Source organism: Protopterus annectens, chromosome 15.part0 (assembly GCF_019279795.1).
Source record: "Protopterus annectens isolate FY-2018-M chromosome 15.part0, PAN1.0, whole genome shotgun sequence".
Lineage (NCBI taxonomy): Eukaryota > Metazoa > Chordata > Ceratodontiformes > Protopteridae > Protopterus > Protopterus annectens.
Window position 1 is genome coordinate 37,393,551 of NC_056749.1, and position 20,000 is coordinate 37,413,550.

General features: G+C 39.1%; 1 protein-coding gene across 1 annotated transcript in view; it reads right to left on the reverse strand.

Moving 5' to 3' along the window:
* The window catches only part of LOC122789658 (endothelin receptor type B-like), a 323,469-nt gene that overhangs the window by 199,734 nt on the left and 103,735 nt on the right, over positions 1 to 20,000 (reverse strand). The window lies entirely within an intron of this gene.

Consider the following 20,000-nt stretch of genomic DNA (forward strand, 5'->3'; position numbering starts at 1 on the left):
TTCAGAAAATTATGTTTTTCTGGCAAATTAGTGGCAAATCATTAAAGACTAAAGTTAGAAAATAATGACAGACATTTGAATTTCAGACTTCATACTCTTTGGAAAATTCATGCTAATGCAAATTTTCTAAGTTTGTAAGAGCAATATTTAAAAATGGTCCCAATTTTTGGGCCTTTGTCCCACTTTTATTTATGGCTTTGTCCAGATTTCCTGCTCTAAGAGGTTGAGAGGTATGATACAGAAGCTTGGTGTACTGTTAGGCAAAGTTACAAATACTGGCATAAATTTCTGGCATATGTGTATGTGTTTGTGCTTATTTGCAAAACCCTTCACTTGTATGTGTTAATATGGCAGATGGATTTCGAAAGCCCTTACCATTTGTATTTTATCAGTATATTTCAGAGAACTGGAGAATATTTGAGCAAGAGTACAATAATTTTATACAAGCAGTTTATTCATATAAAGATGCATGCACCGGGGCATTCATTTTGCTAAACCTAGATGGGTCAGGGGCCACTGAAAGAGGGCATTCATTTGTGTATGCAACAGCAATATATGAGGGAGAAGGTGAAAACCGTCATATTGTTGCACAGGCTGAATCAAAGGAAGACCTTGAGTATTTGAAGCGCAAGTGCAGAGAAATGTGTAACCCCCAGACAAATATTACATTAGAGAGGCGTTTGTTTTACATGAGAGATCAGTAACCAGGGGAAACTTTTGGAGTTTTGAGTGTAACCATTGATAACCATCTGAACTTTGAGGAACAAATTAACACTTCTATTAAAGCTGTTAATAAAAAAATTGGGACACTCTATAGAATTAGATCCTTCCTGAACCCAGCAGCCAGGAAAACTATTGCACAAACCCACCTACTCTCCACCCTTTTTTATGCTTCAGCTATATTCACCACACTCTCTAAAAATAACATCAACAAACTCTCTACCTGTTATAACAGTATAGCCAGATTCATTAATGCTACACCCTTCAGAACTCACCATTGTCACAACCTTAAACAACTAAACTGGCTAGAACTAAATAACCACCTATTGTATCAACAATTACTCATCATTCATAAAGCCCTTCATTTCCCCGAAAATACTCCCAGCCTAGCATACCTCATTTCTCCATACAAGAACCTAACCACACTTCGTTCTGCAAATAAGTTCCTTGTATCCATAACTAAATCATACAATAAAGCTGGAGATGCTTTATTTTTTAATTCCATTGGTAAAATATGGAATCAACTCCCTCAGAATATAACTAGTCTTGGGTCTACCTCTCTATTCAAAAAACAAATCAAAGAACATCTTATTTCACATTGGCTATGTCCCTGTACCAATCCCGACTGAAACATATTCTAAATATAACTAATTTTTTTTTTTTTTTTTTTTTTTTTTTTATCTTCTCACTAAGCCCCTACCTGATGCCTTTCTGGAGATGAGATTTAATCTTAAGTTATGCCTTAAATTAGTCTATCCTTAGTTTTTTTTTTTTTTTTATATCCTACTATGTTACTAGTAGAACTAGACTTGTACATTTTAAATTTGTTTGTTATTCTCTCTTGAAATGTAAGACTGATAAGTTTCTGAAATGTTATTGCCTTGCCTCTCTTGTACCATTTAGAAATCTATGTAGAAAATCTTTGATGTATTGTTAAATATTTTTTTGCTTTATTTATATTCATCACTGTAATTTTAAATGTACTGGAGCTTTTCTCCCCGGGCCTCTACTGTAAACGGATATATATCCAGCTAGACTAGCCCGGTCAACAAATGTAAAATAAATAAATAAATAAATTTATATAACTGACCTGAGAAAAAAAGCCAAAATGTGCCGGTTTGGTGACTTAAAAGATGAGTTAATAAAAGACAGGCTCATGTGTGGTATTAGTATTGCTGCTGTGAGAAAGATTTTGCTTTGCAATAGTGATTTAACTTAAGTAAAGCCAGTGAGATTTGTCAAATCCATGAAGTTACAGAAAAATGCATCAGTATGTTTGCAAGCGACAAAAGCATGGCTTCAATAGGCTCCAGAACAAATGTAGATAATATGCAACACGTGGCAAACAGAAGTAGGTCTAAGCACATGGCAGCCACAACCCCTGCTGGTTCACCGGGGAAATCATATAGCTTTCCTGCAAATTCTAAGACCAGTTCAGTTAAAGGAGTATGCTCAGTGCAGTACAAACATGAATTAGCAAAACCCAAGTCCAGCTTTATTATTAACTGTTGCAATTGTGGTGCCAATCATGAGTCTAAAAGAGAGAAATGCTTAGCATTTGGTCAGCAATGTCACAAGTGTAAAAAATGGAACCATTTTCAAAAGTATTGCAAATCAAGCAAACCCCACACAGTTGTAAAGAAGGGTCGCACAAAAAAGCAAATTTATCAAGTAGAATTGCAACAGTTCACTTTCTATGTTGATGGTGTATCAGTGATTGGAGAAAGAGTTGATGCAGTGAATTTATTGGCAAAGAGCAAAGTGTTTTGTACAGTCTGAAACAATAGTAAATCCACAAAGCTTAAAGTAGACACTGGTTCAAAGTGTAATGTTATATCAGCAGACATATTTGCTAAAGTGAGAAGTAATGAACAACTCAGTGTGGCCAGTAATTAGAAACTTGTTGCATATGGAGATGAAGAAATTCAAGACTGAAGGCTCAGTAGTGCTTTCATGTTATTTGGCCAGGAACTATTACAGCTTGTTATTCTATGTAGTCCAAAGACCTGTACAGTCACTGTTAGGTCTCAAAGACAGTTTGAGAATGAATCTTTTTTTTTACCAAAGAAGTTCATCATATATCCTAGTTCCAGTTTTTCTGAAGCCATTTTTTCAGAGTATGCTGATGTTTTCAATGACAAGTTGGGCAAACTTCCAATTGCGTATTCACTCCAGTAGTCAGACCAGAAGAAGAGTTCAGATAGCTATGCAGGATAAATTCAAGGCTCAGTTGGATAAAATGGTACCGCAAGGTGTAATTTGTCCATTTACAGAACCAACTGAATGGGTGTCATCTATGGTAGCAGCTCACAAAAAAGGCTCAGACAAAATCAGAATATGTATTGACCCAAGAGATCTGAAGAGGCTGCATCATCCAATGTGTACGGTTAAAGAGGTCGCAGCTCTAATACCGAATGCCACTGTTTTTTTCTGTCTTGGATGCAAAAAGATAATTTTGGTACGTGATGCTTGATCGCAAATCCTTATTACTAACCATTTTTAGTACCCCATTTGGCAAATACAGATTCCTAAGGATGCCATTTGGAATACATTGTGCAAGTGAAGACTTCTAGAGTGCAGTGGAACAAATTTTTTCGAGTTATCCTTGTGTCATAATAGTAGATAATTTATTGGTTGGAGGCAATGGTGAAGCAGAGCATGACAGAAACCTCAAGAAAGTTCTAGACAGAGCACGTGAAGTAAACTTGAAGCTCAGTCCTTCAAATTCAGACTTCCAGAAGTTACATATGTAGCTCATTTATTTACCAGTACTGGCTTGAAACCAGACCCGACCAAGCAAGCATCTATTCTTGAGATGTCAGCACCAGATAACAGTCAAGCTCTATAGCTTTTCCTAGGCATGGTCAACTATTTAGGCAAGCTTATACCAGACTTTAGTGAGTTGACAGCACCTTTATGAGAGCAGACGAGTAAAAATGTTACATGGTCATGGTTAGAACAGCACCAGAAGGCATGTGAGGACCTTAAGCAGACAATTGCCACCCCACCTACCAGTCACTCTTTCCTGTGATGCTGCAAAATTTGGTCCTGGTGCAGTTTTCTTCAAGAGGGCAGCCTAGCAGCCTATGCATCTAGAACACTTACCCAAAAGGAAATGCAGTATGCTCAAATTGAGAAAGAACTTTTGGCAATAGTATGTGCGTGTTCCAAGTTTCATTATTATAGCCATGGTCGAGCTATTCAGATTGAAACTGACCACCAACCTCTATTCTAAAGACCCTATGCATTCAGCTCCAGCGAGATTACAAAGAATGATGTTCAAATTGCAAAAGTACAACTTCAAAATGGTCCATTCAAAAGGAAAGCTACTTTATCTGGCTGATACCTTATCCAGGTCACCCAGAAATATGACAGAACAGCTTGATGCAGAGAATTTTGACGTTGACATGATGGCAGTGCGTAATTTCTCTACCACTACACTTGTTGAGCTGGCAGATCACACAAAGACGGATCCAACTTTGCAAAAACTCAATCACTACATTAAAGTTGGATGGCTGTCAAAGCAATCTAGTGTACCAACTGAAGTGCAAACATATTTTCCTTACAGAGATGATATGTTGATGTATGATGGCATTATTTTCAAAGGTCCTAAAATTGTTGTTCCTGCTTCCTTACAACAAGAATATATCCAGATTTTGCATCATGGTCACCCAGGTTCTGCATGCACTAAGAGAAGAGTTTGAAACCTAGTATTTTGGGCTTCATTACTGAAAGACATTGATAAAGTACTTTCTTCTTATGCAATAGTACTAGATGGCATTTGCAAAGAGAACCACTTCAGCTAAGTGAAGTTCCTGAACTACCTTGGTCAACAGTAGCCACTGATATCTTCGAGTGGGACAATCAGCACTACTTAGTATTGGTAGACTGTTATTTTAATTGGTTTGAGATTTATCTGCTACCTAATCTAACATCCACTGTTGTTATTACCAAGTTGAAACATCATTTTTCAGTCCATGGTAGTCTGACAATGGTGCTCAGTTTACTAGTCAATTACTTCAGAAATTTGCAAGAGATTGGGACTTTGTACATGTTGCTAGCAGTCCTGAATATCCACAGTCAAATTGACTAGCTGAATGTGCAGTGCAGAGTGCAAAGCAATTACTTGAAACATCAAAGTGTGACAATATCGATGTCTTTTTGAATTTACTGAATCCTCAGAAACATACCCCATGACGATACACTTAGCTCACCTGCCCATAGACTTCTATACTGGCAAACCAGAATGATGCTACCTATTAGTTCCAGGTTTTTTTGAGACCTAAAGCTAAGAACAGCAGAACCATCAAGGCTCAGTTATTCAAGAAGCATTATATCCAGAAGTCCTGTTATGATAAATCAAGCAGATTTCTTTGTCCGTTGAAGGAAGGAGAAACTGTGAGGATACAAATGGTGAAAGGTTTTGACTGGATTGGTGAACTTACAGGTATATGTATCAAGCTGAGATCCTACCTTGTAGAATCTGAGGGTGTGGAGTACAGGAGAAATCACAGACATCTTCTTCCTGTACCAGAATCTTCATCACAGCATTGTTCCTGTGATACAGACTCTAGATCTCAGAGCGAACCAAACGTTGTTCTCTTCCCAGAGCATGTTTCAACCTCTGATTCCATTCCAGAGGATGTTCCAAATACTCCCAAGGTTGAACATTCTGTAGAGACAGCTCCAGTTGCTAAACCTAGTTCCCAGTTTTATGTCACACGATATGGTCGAATTTCTAGGCCCATTGTGAAATGCACAGCAACATGGACATAACTGTATATATGTACCTAGTCTTGTATAATTGCATGACAAAGAACTATTTGTAATATCTGCATGCCAAACAGATTCATAACGTTGCACGATCTATTCCTCAAAGAGGGAGGATGTAGATCAGAGTGCATGCGCTGCAGCGTGAAGAAGCATATCAAGGGTGAGCATGTACATATAAGTATCAGGCATGTGCTAGTCTCAGTGCCATTGTGAGGTGCAGCCAGAGAGCGAGCATGTATGATTTCAGTAATTAGTGTGGATATGTTACTTAACTTAAAGTTGGTGAACTTCTATCGTCATGTGTTTTTATATAATAAAGCTGCTTGAACAGAACCCATGAAGACCCTTCTATTGTGTCCAAAGTAGGAGAGTGATAGTAATTGTGCATGAAGAGTGGCAATGCACAGGGAGTGGCAGGTAATTGTGTATGAAGAGTGGTTATGCACAGGAAGTGGCAGGTAATTTTGCATGAGTGGTTACACACAGGGTGTGTGTGATTCAGAAGGTACTGACAATGAGCGGTTGGGGGGCTGAAGAGTATAGCTGTGCTTTGTGACTCAGAAGGTACTGAGAATGAGCGGTTGGGGCTGAAGAGTATAGCTGTGCTTTGTGATTCAGAAGGTACTGAGAATGAGCAGTTGGGGGCTGAAGAGTATAGCTGTGCTTTGTGATTCAGAAGGTACTGAGAATGAGCGGTCGAGGGCTGAAGAGTATAGCTGTGCTTTGTGATTCAGAAGGTACTGAGAATGAGCAGTTGGGGGCTGAAGAGTATAGCTGTGCTTTGTGATTCAGAAGGTACTGAGAATGAGCAGTTGGGGGCTGAAGAGTATAGCTGTGCTTTGTGATTCAGAAGGTACTGAGAATGAGCGGTTGGGGCTGAAGAGTATAGCTGTGCTTTGTGATTCAGAAGGTACTGAGAATGAGCGGTTGGGGCTGAAGAGTATAGCTGTGCTTTGTGATTCAGAAGGTACTGAGAATGAGCAGTTGGGGGCTGAAGAGTATAGCTGTGCTTTGTGATTCAGAAGGTACTGAGAATGAGCGGTTGGGGCTGAAGAGTATAGCTGTGCTTTGTGATTCAGAAGGTACTGAGAATGAGCGGTTGGGGCTGAAGAGTATAGCTGTGCTTTGTGACTCAGAAGGTACTGAGAATGAGCGGTTGGGGCTGAAGAGTATAGCTGTGCTTTGTGATTCAGAAGGTACTGAGAATGAGCGGTCGAGGGCTGAAGAGTATAGCTGTGCTTTGTGATTCAGAAGGTACTGACAATGAGCGGTTGGGGCTGAAGAGTATAGCTGTGCTTTGTGACTCAGAAGGTACTGAGAATGAGCGGTTGGGGCTGAAGAGTATAGCTGTGCTTTGTGATTCAGAAGGTACTGAGAATGAGCGGTCGAGGGCTGAAGAGTATAGCTGTGCTTTGTGATTCAGAAGGTACTGAGAATGAGCGGTTGGGGCTGAAGAGTATAGCTGTGCTTTGTGATTCAGAAGGTACTGAGAATGAGCGGTTGGGGCTGAAGAGTATAGCTGTGCTTTGTGATTCAGAAGGTACTGAGAATGAGCGGTTGGGGCTGAAGAGTATAGCTGTGCTTTGTGATTCAGAAGGTACTGACAATGAGCGGTTGGGGCTGAAGAGTATAGCTGTGCTTTGTGACTCAGAAGGTACTGAGAATGAGCGGTTGGGGCTGAAGAGTATAGCTGTGCTTTGTGATTCAGAAGGTACTGAGAATGAGCGGTCGAGGGCTGAAGAGTATAGCTGTGCTTTGTGATTCAGAAGGTACTGAGAATGAGCGGTTGGGGCTGAAGAGTATAGCTGTGCTTTGTGATTCAGAAGGTACTGAGAATGAGCGGTTGGGGCTGAAGAGTATAGCTGTGCTTTGTGATTCAGAAGGTACTGAGAATGAGCGGTTGGGGCTGAAGAGTATAGCTGTGCTTTGTATATGCTAATGCTGGCATAATGAGACTATAATGAGCAACAGTGCTAAAATGAAATGTTCCTTGTAAACAAGCAAGGCTAAACAAGATGGTTGAACAATTCAGAAATCCATAAAGAGTACAACATGAAGCATGGCCGTCAGTGTTAATGACCCCCAGTGAAATGTATTTATTTATTTATTTACATTTGTTGCCCAGGATAGTCCGACTGGATTCATGTCCATTTTCAGCGGAGGCCTGGGAAAAAGCTCCAAGATAAGCAGTTAAGATTACAGATACAATATATACACAGTGGTTACATACTTAACAAGTTATACAAATTCCAAGGTTACAGATACAATATATACAGTGGTTACATACTTAAGTTATACAAATTACAAGGTTAGAGATATCCTGGGTGAAAGATTACAGATACAATATATACAGTGGTTACATACTTAACAAGTTATACAAATTACAAGGTTAGAGATAATCCCGGGTGAAAGATTACAGATACAGTATATACAGTGGTTACATACTTAACAAGTTATACAAATTCCAAGGTTAGAGATAATCCCAGGTGTAAGATTACAAATACAATATATACAGTGGTTACATACTTAACAAGTTATACAAATTCCAAGGGTAGAGATAATCCCGGGTGTAACAGTGGTTACATACTTAACAAGTTATACAAATTCCAAGGTTAGAGATAATCCCGGGTGTAAGATTACAGATACACTATGTACACAGTAGTTACATACTTAACACGTTATACAAATCCCAAGGTTAGAGATAATCCCGGGTGTAACAGTGGTTACATACTTAACAAGTTATACAAATTCCAAGCTTAGAGATAATCCCAGGTGTAAGATTACAGATACAATATGTACACAGTGGTTACATACTTAACAAGTTATACAAAGTCCAACGTTAGAGATAATCCTGGGTGTAAGATTACAGACACAATATATACAGTGGTTACATACTTAACAAGTTATACAAATTCCAAGGTTAGAGATAATCCCGGGTGTAAGATTACAGATACATTATATACAGTGGTCACATACTTAACAAGTTATACAAATTGCAAGGTTAGAGATAATCCTGGGTGTAAGATTACAGATACAATATGTACACAGTGGTTACATACTTAAGTTATACAAATTCCAAGGTTAGAGATAATCCCAGGTGTAAGATTACAGATACAATGTATACAGTGGTTACATACTTAACAAGTTATACAAATTCCAAGGTTAGAGATAATCCCAGGTGTATTGCAAGGTTAGAGATAATCCTGGGTATAAGATTACAGATATAATATATACACAGTGGTTACATACTTAACAAGTTATACAAATTTCAAGGTTACAGATACAATATATACAGTGGTTACATACTTAAGTTATACAAATTACAAGGTTAGAGATAATCCCGGGTGTAAGATTACAGATACAATATATACAGTGGTTACATACTTAACAAGTTATACAAATTACAAGGTTAGAGATAATCCCGGGTGTAAGATTACAGATACAATGTATACAGAGGTTACATACTTAACAAGTTATGCAAATTCCAAGGTTAGAGATAATCCCAGGTGTAAGATTGCAGATACAATATATACAGTGGTTATATACTTAACAAGTTATACAAATTACAAGGTTAGAGATAATCATGGGTGTAAGATTACAGATACAATGTATACAGTGGTTATATACTTAACAAGTTATACACATTCCAAGGTTAGAGATAATCCCGGGTGTAAGATTACAGATACAATATATACACAATGGTTACATACTTAACAAGTTATACAAATTCCAAGACTAGAGATAATCCCAGGTGTAAGATTACAGATACAATGTATACAGTGGTTACATACTTAACGAGTTATACAAATTACAAGGTTAGAGATAATCTCAGGTGTAAGATTACAGATACAATGTATACAGTGGTTACATACTTAACAAGTTATACACATTCCAAGGTTAGAGATAATCCCAGGTTTAAGATTACAGATACAATGTACACAGTGGTTACATACTTAACAAGTTATACAAATTCCAAGGTTACAGATAATCCCGGGTGTAAGATTACAGATACAATATATACAGTGGTTACATACTTAACAAGTTATACAAATTCCAAGGTTAGAAATAATCCCAGGTGTAAATCCGGATTAAGTAACACAACTAACAGTGGTTACATACTTAACAAGTTATACAAATTCCAAGGTCAGAGATAGTCCCGGGTGTAAAATTACAGATACAATATATACACAGTGGTTACACACTTAACAAGTTATACAAATTCCAAGGTCAGAGATAATCCCGGGTATAAGATTACAGATACAATATATACACAGTGGTTACACACTTAACAAGTTATACAAATTTCAAGGTCAGAGATAATCCCGGGTGTAAATCCAGATTAAGTAACACAACTAACAGTGGTTACATACTTAACAAGCTATATAAATTCCAAGGTTAGAAATAATCCCAGGTGTAAATCCGGATTAAGTAACACAACTAAACTAAATTATAGTTATTAACTCATACTAGAGGAGAGCTAGTCTGGTTTGATACATTGACATATCCCAGTGTATATGGAGGGATATAGCAGAAATATGATCTGACTTGCCACAGCTTTAATCAACATGTACATATGCAATACGCTATTCTTCCTGCTAGTAAGCATGATGGCCCACATCACATGCTTGGAGAGTCGTGTCATCTGACTGCCCTTAACATTCCATGACCTTCATGACCTTTATGTTGAATTCCAGTACCATGTGGATAGCATACCATACAGCAGCTGGTAGATACATGGCGGACTTACTGGCAAACGTATGGGAATCATGCATTACCTATCCCTTTGGTTACTGAGGTATGTGTGGTTTACATATTCTAGCTGTAGAGACTTTCAGTGATGAACAAAGGACACAGAGATGGCATCTCAGGTATCTGCCTTGAGAATACTCCATCATGTGGATGAGCATATGTGGTTTCTATATACCCCAGAGGGGAGAGATCCAACTCCATGTGTGACTTCTGTGACATAGCCCACTTCTGTTAGCTACAAGGGGTCATAGAATTATAAATGATATTACTCCATCGACTTCTAGGCAGTCTATAATATAAGGGTATTATCCATACTGTGTCTGCAGGCCAGCTGGGCAGTTTCCAGGACTCCAGCATATGGTACACATCTGATTCTTATTAATGGTTAAAGAAGGGTGACTCTCCCCAGGGGCATCTTACTAGCAATGGTTGATATACTTTAGAGCCCTGGTTGATGACACCTGTGTCATGGACAGTAGCTACAGCTGTGTCCTGTCACAGATGTGGGGGTCAGTATAGCATGTGATTAGGCTGCTGAAGTCATGTTTTTGCTGTCTGGATGTATCCAGTGGTGCCCTGCACCTGTGCTAAGGTAGTCTTGGTGTGTGTGTGTCTGTGTGTGCTCATGTATGTGCATGTGTATGCATGTGCAATGTTGCACAACGTAATGAGGAACTACATGCAGCAGACAGGCAGAACACTAAAAGTACATCTTTCGATGCACCAGGCAAAATGAGTTTACAGTGTCTTCCACAGGGAATGTTTGAATGCTGTATTGTGTGCCCTGTACATAAAAGTCGCATCAGGAAGAAGTACCACAAAATGCTTTGGAAGGGGACGTTCACTGGTTTTGTGGTGGGGGCCACCTGGTGTTCTAGGGGTGTGTGTGTGTATGTGCACACACGTGTATGTGAGTATGCTGGGGCACAGCTTCTTTTAACTTTATTATTTTTATGTAACTGCAGTAGATTCAGGTAAATATCTTGACCTGTTTTACCTGTCCAGCAACCCATTAATGTTCCAGACTAGTAAGTCTAATTGTAATGTGGTAAAGCTTTCCTGTTGTTTGATTTACATATATTGGTCCTTTCGTCTTTTTCTATGATTTTGTTTGTTTTTATGTTTTTGTGTAATACTGCCCTAAATGAGCTTGATCTGGTATTTTCATTAAAATATTGCATAATTCCCTCCCTACCCACAATAAACAATATGGACCTAGTGTGCTGTAAAAACAGCAATATACACTTCTTCTCGTCACTTCTAATCAGATTCAAACCCAGATTTACTCTATTGGGCAGGTGAACACCTGTTATAAATCATTAATCTGTTTTTTTTACTTGACTGTAGCTAGTAAATGAAATATCTTAGTTCTGAATCTGCCCAGCATGTCATATTTAAGTCACAGACCATATTTAGGTCCTGGAATGGGTGGCCCTAGTTCCGTTTAATTTACAGATATGCAGCAACTTCTCTGAAGTGCAGACCAACACAAAAGGTCTTTGGCTAACAAAGTATGCAGATGACTGCAAATTGAGAGCCATAATGCAATCACCTAATGATGTAGACATTCTACAAAAGGGCCTCACAGAGACAGATGCTTGGTGTCAAAGTCATTGCCTCAAGCTCAATGCCAAGAAGTGCATTGTCATCCCCTTTGGGAAAAACCTCTGTACCCATGAACTACCACATAGGCGGTAGCTCACTAAACACTGAAAGTGTGATAAGAGACCTTGGGATACAGGTGGACAGTAGTCTCTCCTTTGATAACCACATCACCACAGTAGTCAGGAAATCCTTCTACGTGGCACACCTCATCACAAAAGCGTTCTTCTCTAGAAAAAAGGAGGTCATTGTTCCTCTTTACTCAATCCCTCATCAGACCCATTATAGAGTACAATGCCCGTTTGGCATGTATCTCACAAGACGCCTACAACAATTGGAAAGGTCACAGAAATACCTCACTAAGAGGATTACCAGCCTCAAACAGATGCCATACGCAGAACATCTAAAAAAACTCCAGCTCTACTCCATCACATATCGCCTACTCAGAGGCGATCTCTGCCTACCATACAAAGCTATGTCAAACCCAGAGCTGTTGGACATATTACAATTAAAGAAATCCCAATCTCTCTGAACCACACGCTCCAGGGACATAAACCTTGTCACCACAATAAACAGAACATGCTTGAGGGATAAATTCCTCTCCCAGAGACTTCCCCATACTCTGGAACAAGCTACCCATTCATGTCAAGCAAAGCTCCTCATTGGCCCTCTTTAAGAAAAACTTTGACGGCATACTACTACAGTCATTCCTCTTTAAAGGGGGAGCGACTACAGACCCTGGGAATTATCGCCGTATTAGCCTGATGAGTCTGATATGTAAAGCTATGGAGCACATAATCATAGATCTGATTAACAAAGATATAGGAAATCTCCAAACTCTGGACCCCACACAATTTGGCTTTGTGAAAGGGAGATCATGCCTGCTCAACTCAGTCACCAGGGCTGTGGATGAAGGAAAGGAAGTGCATACAGCCTACCTTGATCTGGCCAATTGATACCATTCCCCACTCAGGAATTATTGATAAACTCACCAAACTAGGCATCAACCCCTAAATCACTAGGTGGGTTGCAAATTGGCTCACACATAAAACCCACAGTGTGAAAGTAGTGGATTCCAAGTCAGACTGATGACCAGTCATGAGTAGAGTCCCACAGGGATCGGTGCTGGGTCCTCTCCTTATTTTATTTATTTGTTATTTATTTGCAGTTTGTTTTCCAGGATAGTCCATTGGGCTACAAGGAGCCCATTTTCAATGGAGTCCTGGGGAGAAAAGCTCCAGAGAAATACAAATACATAGTACAGAAAGAGCACAAATCCATAATATACATTTCAATTAAATGTTAAATACATATTTGTATAGTACAAACCCATATTGCACAATTCAAATAGATGTTACATAATATAGAAATAAAAGATTTTCATTAGGAAAAGTACATCAGATAATTCAGTAAGTAGTTTTTTTTTTTTTTTTTTAAGGAATTACAATGAGGTAAGGATGTAAAACTTTAGGAGATAGTGACAGGCAACAAAGTTTGCAAAGTTAGGAAGAAAGTGAGGTAGAATTAGGTTGGATGAGAGCAAGCGCATTTCCATTGTGAAGTAAGGTGGGAGTGCAGTGCGGTTTTAAACAAGGAGGGACTGCTGGGGGTGCGGATGGGAGAAGGGAGAGAGTTCCAGAGGCGTGCAAGAGAGAATGACATCAATTGATTCCCAGCAGGATGTGTTGGTTTATCCAATTTAATTAGGTTTTGGGAATTGGATCTTAGGAGTCTATCTGGTTTATGCATTTCAAAGGTATTTGCTAGGGAGGAGCAGAATGATGGGTTATGAATGCTTGGATGAGCTGGGTCTGTGTGAGGAAGTTTGGTAATTCTAGCCAACTTAGTTGGTGCAGGGAATTACAGTGGTGAGAAGAGGCTCTGTGACCTGCTGCAAATTTGGATATTTTGTTATAAAAAGATGAGAGTTTTATTTTGAAGGAAGATTGTAGGCTGGTTAGGATAGATGCACCATATAAAAGGGATGGGATGAGGTATGTATTAGTTAATGTAATCCTGGTGGTAGGATAGATAAAGCGACTGTGGCGGTAAAGCATACCTAATTTTTATGGGTTTTTTGATATTTGCTTGTAGATGCTTATCAAATTTTAGTTGATTGTCAATGATAATTCCTAGTACTTTTGTGTCAGAGACTAGTTCTAGGGGGGGTATTACTATTGCTGGTAATTATGAAGGATTGTTTGTCTACGGAAGAGGTTTTGGATGCAGTGAATAACACGTTTTGTTTCGGTTGCATTAAGGGCTAGATGGTTGTCGAGCATCCACTGTTCAGAGGAAGAGAAGGCGGCTTGTGTTAGATTGTTAAGAGTTGTGATGGAAGGGGAGGAACAGATTATAGTATAATCATCGGCATATTGGATGAGACTGGAGTAAGGAATGGCTTGGAAGAAATCATTTATGAATATGTTGAATAGTAGGGGGCCTAGAATGAAACCTTGGGGGATGCCTGCAGATGTATTAAGGAAGGGTGAGGTAGCTTTTTTTCCATTTAACTGCTTGTTGTCTGTTTGTGAGATCGCTTGAGAACCACTGGGTAGAGGAAAGGGACAGGTTAAGTTTAGAGAGTTTGGTAAGAAGGAGGTTGTGGGAAACAGTGTCACATGCCTTAGAGAGGTCAACAAAAAGAGTGGTTATGAAGTGGCCAGAGTCACGGGCTTTGTTAATTGTTTCTAGGAAGGAGAGGAGGGCAGTGGAGGTACTATGACCGGGTCTAAAGCCATGTTGTGTGGGGGTAAGAAGCTAATTATTAATGAGGTAGGGTAAGAGTTGTTGGTGTACACACTTTTCAAGTAGCTTAGAAAAAGGGACTAGGATGGCGATAGGGCAAAAGTTTGAGATTTCATTATTATTGTCACCTTTATGGAGAGGAATAATAAAGGCTTTCTTCCAGAGCTGGGGGACCTGGCTTTCTGAGATAGACTGATTAATTAGTATGCTGATATGGAGAGCAATGGCTTCTGCGATTACATTTAGGAAGTAGGAGGGAATTTTTGTCAGGGGCATTGGAACCAGGTTTTAATTTTAGGAGAAAATTTTTTATAGTGGATACAGAGATGGAATTGATAGAGAAAGGTGGAGGCTGGGGGCAAGGGATGCTAGGGGAGGAAGTGATGGGTGCAGGCTGAGGAGGGGTTGTAGAGGTGTTGGTGAAGGATGATGTTAGCTTGCTTATGGACTCTGTGAAAAAGAGTTAAATTGGGTGGCCAAGTCCATGTCAGAGGCATCTGGGTTGGGGCAAGGGTTTTATTTTTTTCCCAGGTTGAGGAAAGATGAGAGTCCTTTCCAAAATAGTTTGGGATTGGTGGTGTGGTTGGTTTGGAGAGTGGAGAAATAGGCTTTGCAGTCTAAGGTAATACTTTTTTTACTTTATTTCACATATTTTATATTAATTTAGGGCGATAGTGGTTTTATTTTTATGGTAACATGTCGAGGCTTTCTCATGGAGTCGCATAGTAGTTAAGGTGTTTTTGGTTAACCAGGGTACAGGGTTACTTTTTATACATTTTGTTTTTAAAGGGGTAAAGGAGTTGAGCAGGTTTGTGAAAGTAGAGTTAAAGTAGGATAGATCATTATCTAGGGAAAGAGTTTTTAATGGGTTCCAGTTTGTGCTTTTTAGTACATTTGAGAAGTTTCAGCGTTGAAGTTCTTAAGGCAACGAGTGGACATATAGGTGAGTTAGTTGTATAGAAGAGGGGAGATGGTGGGCAAATGTGGGGGAATGGTCAGCGAGTGGGACTGGGAGAATACCACTATCAGAGATATAGTGAGGGTGGGATACTAGAATCCAGTCTATTGTAGTTCCAGTGATGGAGATATTGGAAGGCCTGGTAGTGGAACTGATTAGTTGTGTAAAGTTATATAAGTTAATATTGAGTGAGTTAGTGGGAGATTGGATTGTGGCCCAGTTTGTGTTAATGTCCCCCAGGATTATGGTTTCATGAGTAATGTTGGTAGAGACAGAGGAGAGAATATCTTCAAGGGATGAGATATTGTCTCCAGTGGAAATATAGAGGGAGAGACCAAGTATGAGTTTATGCTTGTTTAGGTGGAGTAGGGCTGGTATTATTTCTGTGTTGCCAAATTTGGGAAGGGTTTGGTATAGGGGTGACTAAGAGGGATGCTGAGTAAAGGAGTGCTACACCACCTCCCTTTTTTTGTGTTCTGTCATTCATTTACATGCGGTAGTTGGGAGGAGTTATTTCAGAATCTTGTATGTGGGGCTTAAGCCAGGTTTCTGAGATGGAGAGAATATCAGGCTGGTTATTTAGAAGCCAGGCATGAAGGTTTGGGATTTTGTTACATAGACTCTGAGCATTTAAAGGTGAGAAGTGGAGGGGTTTGCCTGTTGCTTGGGGGGTTGGATGCAGTGTGGTAGAGGGGCCTGGATTTGGGTGGATGTCCCCGGAGAGAAGGATAGAGATAAGATGATGGATGAGGTATTTGGTTTGTTTGGGGTGTAGTATACAGGTAGAGAGTTTTGTGGACATTAGACTAGTGTAGTTGGGAACAGTGTTTTTAGAGTTAGGTAGGAGTCTATAGTGGAAAATCATGCTAGTGTTGAGGGGGTAGAGACTGGGAGATATATGAATAACAGTAGATGTGTACCTTGTATAGTATGGGGTATTGGTGTGACATGGGGGGTGGTTTGCATTAGTAAGTTGGGTGATATAATTTAGATAAGTTAAGGTAATTAGAAGTACTATTTGAGTATGGAAGGACAGAGATTTGAGGGTCATGATGTTGGTTATTAGAGTAGAAGTAGGGGGTGAGTTTTGTTGTGAAGTTAGTTTGAGTAAGAGATTATGGTTTAGGTTAATTGTTTAGTAGTTTATCAGGATAAGTTGTGTTTGGCAGTAAACTGTGAAAGGTAGGCTTACTATAATGGGTGAACTGTGGGAGGAGATTTTGGGGGTATGATAGGTAGTTCGGATTGGATGGTGGAAGTGACTAGCTAAGTATAAGTGTAGGGCGTTTGGTATATGGGAGTAGGGTAGGGGAGCGGGTAGAACCAAGGAAAAGGAAGAATCAAGGTCAACAGTGAAAAACAATCAGTGTAGCGTAAGGTAAGTTCATACAAAAGTATGCAAGGGGTAAGATATATTCTAGCAGTGGTGTAGGGGAAGGATTAAAGTGATTCAGAGAGGTAAAAGATGGCACCACAGGAAGGAAGGCAATGTTAAAGAGTCTGGGGGAGGGGGTTGGAAAGAAAAGAAAGTGAAAGAAACTGGGGGGGGGGGTTGGAATAGAGACTGGAGATGGATATCACAGTGGCCTAGCTGGTTGGAACCAGTACTGACAGAGTCAGGTCAGCAGTGTGAAACAGCACTGAAACAATTAGAAAGGAAGCAACTGTGAAATCAGAGCTGAAGAGGGAATGAGAGCAAGCCAGAGATGAAAATGTTGCAGATATAAGTTTAAAAACAGGAGACAAAGGAAACAGAAGTTGTACTAGGGGTTAAACACTCTCTAGAGTGTGTGGCTGGAAACATTAAACCTACATATACTGGAACTGTTGAGAGTTAAAATAACATTAAACTAAAAGCTATTGGTACTTTTAGTTAAAACAGCAAGGAATGTGTTAGACTGCTGGCATTGTGTTGCCACCTGATGGCCAAAGTAAGTTACTACAACCAGAAAGACTAACCTGTGTGTGTGCATGCTCATCTGCCCTGTAGAAATAATTTAAATAAGGAGCAGAAGTTTACTTTATTAAAAGCAGATAGTTTAAAAACAGATTCGAGTGTGGATAAATTGCAATAGAAGGGACACCTACAGTTTAGAAAGCAGTGCTTTTTAGTTTGTTTTTGGAGCTGCTTCAGGCAGGTAACTTAAACATATTTATACTCTTTCACAAGGTATTTTGCTGGGCGAGCCTGTTGGTCAGGGGATGACCACAGAGTGTTTAACATGTCAGGAGTAGAATTTAGAAAGGGGATCACTCCACTGGCTCTACTTAATAGAGGCACTGGGAACTAATGTCGGGCGTCATGATGCCAGGGCACTTCTATGGGCTAGGCTTTTTAATGGCTCCAGGGCCATTAGCTTAGTACACACCTATGAACCTATGAACCTAAGTAAACCATTTTAACTGATATCAACCTTTTTATTCTTTCTACTATCTAACCTGACTTGTAAATATAAGTAGTGAATATTTTACGAATGTATTTCCTGCTTTTGTGAAATATGTTGAATGGCTGTGCCATTATATACTGCAATATTTTAAAAGTTGTTGCTAAATGGAACTTGTACAAATTTACTGGTTGAATATGTAAACTGCCGTTATTTTTCTGTGTCCATACTACTTGTGATATCTGCAGATATAGCACATCAGCTGCCTTGTAAATGCTGAAAGCATACAGATGTTGCATAATGTCTTGCGTCTAACCTTTGATAGGGGGCATTTTCAGGATGACCTTTTATATGTTGCTAGAAATGCCTAGTGGTAGCAGCCACAACTTCTTGCTGTGGAATTTATTCTTGTTTCAAATTTACATCTCAGCTTAAGCCCCATTTACACAAGCAAAGGAAATACATCTGATTCTGCACAGGCGACATCTGTAACCCCGCACTTATTTTTCACTTTCTTTCATTTTCAAGGAATTTGCAGTACTTTACCCATGAATCCATCAGTTTGTGACTGCACGTAGTTTATACCTATTTTGGTCACGGTAAGTGTGATTTTTTTTAAACCAAACATTGCTTTTCTTTGGCATTATCACTTTTGTATGTTTTGTTTTGTACTTTGACCTCTTGATCCAAGCCTAAAATTGGTCCATTGAGATTGGTGCTCCACCCTGGTAAATAGATGTAGGTACTTACATACATACAGACAGACAGACATGCATACATTCATAGTTATGTACTTACATACATACAGACAGTCATACATACATACATACAGACATGCATACATTCCTAGTTACGCACTTAAATACATACAGACAGACATGCATACAAACATACAGGCAGACATGCATACATACAGACAGGCATGCATATATTCATAGTTACGTACTTACATACATACACACAGACATGCATACATTCATAGTTGCATACATACAGACAAACATACATACTTGCAAACATACAGACAGACATGCATACAAACATACATACAGACAGACATGCATACATACATACAAACATACAGACAGACATGCATACATGCATAGATATGTACATACATATATACATACAGACAGACATGCATACATTTATAGTTATGTACTTACATACAGACAGACATGCATACGTACATACAGACAGACATGCATACATTCATAGTTACGTACTTACATACATACATACAGGCAGACATGCATACAAACATACAGGCAGACATGCATACATACATACAGACAGACATGCATACATTCATAGTTACATGCTTACATACATACAAACAGACATACATTCATAGTTACATACTTACATACATACAGACAAACATGCATACATACAAACATACAGCAGACATGCATGCATTCATGCATACCGACAGACATGCATACATACATGCAAACATACAGACATGCATACATACATACAGACAGATATGCATGCATGCATGCAAACATACAGATAGACATGCATACATTCATAGATATGTACATACATACATACAGACAGACATGCATACATTCATAGTTATGTACTTACATACATACATACAGACATGCATACATACATAGTTACATACTTACATTCATACAGACATGCATACATTCATAGTTACGTACTTACAGACAGACATGCATACATGCATAGTTATGTACTTACATACATACAGACAGATATGCATACATATATACAGACAGACATGCATAGATATGTACTTACATACATACAAATATACAGACAGACATGTATACATGCATACAGACAGACATGCATACATTCATATTTACATACTTACATACATACAGAGACACATGCATACATTAATACGACAGACATGCATACATGCATAGATATGTACTTACAGGCAGACATGCATGCATACATACATACAGACAGATGTGCATACATACATACATACAGACAGACATATATGCATACAGGCAGACATGCATACATACATACAGACATGCATACATACAGGCAGACATGCATACATGCATACAGACATACAT